The sequence below is a fragment of the Cryptomeria japonica genome, unplaced genomic scaffold (assembly GCF_030272615.1).
Source record: "Cryptomeria japonica unplaced genomic scaffold, Sugi_1.0 HiC_scaffold_974, whole genome shotgun sequence".
Lineage (NCBI taxonomy): Eukaryota > Viridiplantae > Streptophyta > Pinopsida > Cupressales > Cupressaceae > Cryptomeria > Cryptomeria japonica.
Genome location: NW_026729659.1, coordinates 202 through 4,809, shown reverse-complemented (window position 1 = coordinate 4,809; position 4,608 = coordinate 202). Strand labels below are relative to the sequence as shown.

At 60.8% G+C, this 4,608-nt stretch overlaps 1 non-coding gene across 1 annotated transcript; it reads right to left on the bottom strand.

Annotated features, from left to right (window-relative positions):
* Nucleotides 1–1,411: 1,411 nt before the first annotated feature.
* Nucleotides 1,412–1,530, bottom strand: LOC131873004 (5S ribosomal RNA). The gene has a single exon (XR_009371045.1). It is a non-coding gene; the product is annotated as a 5S ribosomal RNA (ribosomal RNA).
* Between the last annotated feature and the right edge of the window lie 3,078 nt (nt 1,531–4,608).

Sequence of the window (4,608 nt, the reverse complement as noted above, 5' to 3'; positions counted from 1 at the left end):
TGCCCCGGGTGCGCACCTCGCGTGCACCTTCGCCGGGGTGGGCACCTCGGCTGGGTTGCGCGCCCTGGTGCGCACCAAGGAGCGCTCCGAAGTGTGCTCCAAGGTGCGGCGTGCACGAAGTCGGAGCCCGGTTTGCCCCGGGTGCGCACCTCGCGTGCACCTTCGCCAGGGTGGGCACCTCGGTGCGCACATCTTCTCAATGTTTTCTTGCCTTTTCTGGAAATTGGTGAAGGCAGCGCATCAAAGGTGCGCACCTCGGTGTGCTCCGAGGTGCGAACCCGAGAGCGCTCCGAGGTGCCCACGAAGTCGAAAGTCGGGTTAATTGCATTGTTTTCCCCGGGTGCGCTCCGAGGTGCGCAACATCGGCGCGCACCAAGGAGGGCTCCGAAGTGTGCTCCAAGGTGCGCACGATGGCGTGCACCTCTGGTGCGCACGATTCGGAGCTCGGTTTGACCGGGGTGCGCACACCTTGGCTGGGTTGCGCACCTTTTGTGCGCTCCAAGGTGCGCACGAAGTCGGAGCTCGGTTTGCCCCGGGTGCGCACCTTCGCCAGGGTGCGCACCTTGATGCGCACGCCTTGGCTGGGCTGCGCACCTTGGTGGGCGCCATGGTGCGCACCTTTCGTGCGCTCCAAGGTGCGCACGAAGTCGGAGCTCGGTTTGCCCCGGGTGCGCACCTTGGTGGGCGCCATGGTGCACTCCGAGGTGCCCAAGATTGGTGCGCACCAAGGAGCGCTCCGAAGTGCGCTCCAAGGTGCGCGCGAAGTCGAAAGTTGGGTTAATTGTCCGGTTTGCCTCGGGTGCGCACCTTGCGTGCACCTTCGCCAGGGTGGGCGCCTTGGTGCGCACACCTTGGCTGGGCTGCGCACACCTTGGCACCCGCGTTTCCTTCATTTTAAATTTTTTTTTTTTACAATCTCTCAAGTGGGAAATTCTATAATCTCAACTTTTTTTGCCTTTTCAAGAAACTTTTGAATGGAGCGCATCATTGGTGCGCTCCGAAGTGTGCTCCAAAGCTCTCTCCAGCTGCGTGCACCTGCCCCGGCCGCGCACCCGGCCCCGCCCAGCTTCGCTCACCTGTCCCGGGCGTCTGGTGCGGAACCTTAGAGTAAGAAACATCACCGTGCACCTTGGCCAACGTGCGCGACTCGACCGAGCGCGCACTGGCCGAGGTGCACACCGATTTCACCTGGGTGCGCGCGCAGCACCTCGGGCGCACCGGGGTGCGCGCACAACGCCCGGGTTGCACCGTGGCCTGTGTGCTCGGGGCGCCTCGGGTGCGCGCTCGGTGTCGCCCCCGCGCGCGCGGTAGTGCGGGCAGCGCACCCCGGCCCGGCCCGGCCCCGACGAGAACGCAAACGGGCAAAAGGTTTATTCAAATAGCATTGCGACGCCCGGCGAAAAACTAAAAAAGGGTGCAACACCGGGACTTCCCGGGAGGTCACCCATCCCAGTACTACTCCGGCCCAAGCGCGCTTAACTGCGGAGTTCTGATGGGATCCGGTGCACTAATGCTGGTATGATCGCACCCGTTATGAGCTTGTCGCAGTGTGTACTTAGCAAACCGCGACCCACGTGCGAATCCACCCCGGCCACCCACCCCCGTCGAGGTGCACACCCTCCCTCGCGAAGTGCGCCCCGTTCGCCAAGTGTGAGCCCTGCCCGGGTGCGCGCACCTTGCTAGGGCGTCGGGTGTGCACCCGGCCCGGCCTACGTGCGTGCACCTGGAGGGGGCGTCGTGTGCGTGCAGTGTCCCGTCTGCAACGCGGTGCCCACACACCACCTCGGGCGCAACGACCTGCGCTCACATGTGGGCCGAGTGCACCTTGGTGCATGTTCGGGGCGCCTCGGGTGCACGCTCGATCTTGCCCCGGTGCACCAAGGCGCTCGGTTTGCCCCGGGTGCGCACTTGGTGCAAGGTGGGCACCCAAAATAGGGATCAAGCACCAAAACACAAGTTTCGGGATGCAAAATGGGACCCAAGGACCACAAATGCGTTCCAAGACCCATGATGGGTCCACGAGAACAAAAATGTGTTCCGAGACTTAATAAACAAATATTGGGTTTTAGGAGAAGAAACATGCTCTGATGCCCAAAACGAGAATCGACCCCGAAAAGGCCACAGGCCAAAAGTGGGATGCGAGACAAAAAAAAATGGGACCCGAGGACCAAAATTGGGTTCCCAGGTCGAAGACAGGGCAACCGGACAAGAAACGACCTCTAAGGCTCGAAATGAGTCCCGACGACTAAAACTTGACAAGAAGCACCCATCAGGCACCCAACTCGACACCCATGGGATGCCGACCCACCCGGGCTTCCACCTAGCACACCTTGGCACCCACCCACCCTCGCACCCAACCTCGCACCCAACTTAGCACCTTTGAACCCACATTGGCACTCACCCTGACCCTGGCACCTTGGAACCCACATTGGCACTCACCTTGACCCTGGCACCCACCTTTGCACTCACCTTGGGACCCACCCTGGCTCCCACCTCGGCACCCACCCAGACACCCACCTTGGTTCCTTGGCACCCACCTTGGATCCTTGGCACCCACCCCGACACCCACCTTGGCACGCAACTTGGCTACTTGCCACCCACCTTGGCTCCTTGACGCCCACCCCGACAACCACCCCGTGACCTACCCTGGCTAGGGTTGGTGCACACCCACCCTGGTGCCCACCTTGGCACCCACCCTATGACCCACCTTGGCACGCACCTTAGTACCCACCCCGTTACCCACCCTAGGACCCACCCCGTGACCCACCTTGGCCAGGGTGGGTGCACCCACCCTGGTGCCCACCTTGGCACCCACCCATCCTAGCACCCAGCCTGTGACCGGGCTTGGAACCCAACCTTGCACCCGCACCCGTCTTGGCCAGTGTGGGTGCGCACCCATCCTGGCACCCACGTTGTGACACACCCTTTAACCCACGCACCCTAGCACCCACGTTGGCACCCACCTTGGAACCCAACCTAGCAACTTGGCACCCACCCCGTGACCCACCTTGGCATCCACCATAGCAGTCGCCGACTTGGCACCCACCTCGGCACCCACCTTGACACTTGTGGACCCACCTTGCCACTCACCCTAGCATCGACCCATCCTAGCACCCACCCTGGCACCTTTGCACCCTAGCACTCACCCATCCTAGCACCTAACCTGTGACCCACCTTGACACTCACCCTCGCACCCACCTTGGAACCCAACCTAGCACCCACCCACCCTGACACCAACCCTAGCACCTACCCACCCTTGCACCCACCCTGTGACCCATCTTGGCACCCACCCATCCTACCACTCAACCTATCACCCACCTTCTCACCCACCTTGGCATCCACCTTAGCACCCACCCACACTGGCACCTTGGCACCCACCTCGGGCAAGGTGGGTGCACACCCACCCTGGCACCCAATTTAGAACCCACCGAGCATGTTACCCACCTTGGCACCCACATTGCAGCCCACCCTAGTACCCACCCTATGACCCACATTGGCATCCACACCCTAGCACCCAGGCACCTCGACACCCGCCTTGACACCCACCCTAGCACTGAACCTGTGACCCACCTTGGAACTCACCCTAGAACCCACCCACCCTGTGAACCACCTTGGCATCCACCTTAGCACCCACCCACCTTGGCACCCACTCTAGCACTCACCCATCCTAACACCCAACTTGTTACCCACCTTGGCACCCGCCCTCGCGTCCACCTTGAAACCCACCCTAGCACCCACCCACGCAGGAGCCCACCTTGGCACCCAACCTAACACCCACGCATCCTGGCACCCAACTTGTGACCCACCTTGGAACCCACCCTAGTACCCACCTTTGAACCCACTATATCACCAACCCACCTTGGCACCCACCCTATGACCCTCTTTGGAATCCACCCTAGCACGCACCCACCCTGGCACCCACCATGGAGCGCACCCTAGCACCCACCCACCTCGGCACGCACCTCAACACCCACCTTGGTGTGCGCACTGCGCCAACCTCTCAAAGACCCTATGTGGTGCGCTCCAAAGTGTACACCTTTGGTGCGCTCCAAGGTGCGCACCTTTGGTGCACACCGAGGTGCACACCAAAGTGTGCACCGAGGTGAGCACCAAAGTGCACTCCAGGGTGCACACCAAGGCGTGCACCTTTGGTGCGGTCAATGCAAACGAATTCGGAAGTTGGGGTCGATGTCCTAATCGCTGCTGCAGACTACACGTATGAGAATCGGACAAATAGCTTTATATAGGGGAGGTGTTGCGTTTGATGGGTCGACTCCCCTGGTTGTGTGCACTGCACCAACTTCAAAGACCCTGTCTTGTTTAAGAAGTCAAAAGTTGGGGTGGATGTCCTAATCATTGCTGCAGTCTACGCATGTATGAGAATCAGACAAATAGCTTATATAGGGGAGGTGTTGCATTCGGTGGGTTGACTCCCCTGGTTGTGCGCACTGCGCCAACCTCAAAGACCCCGCATAGCAGAAGAAGTCGGAAGTCGGATTTTGGTGAGCACCAAGGCGTGCACCTTTGGTGCGGTCAACGCAGACGAATTCAGAAGTTGGGGTGGATGTCCTAATCGTTGTTGCAGGCTACACATGTATGAGAATCAGA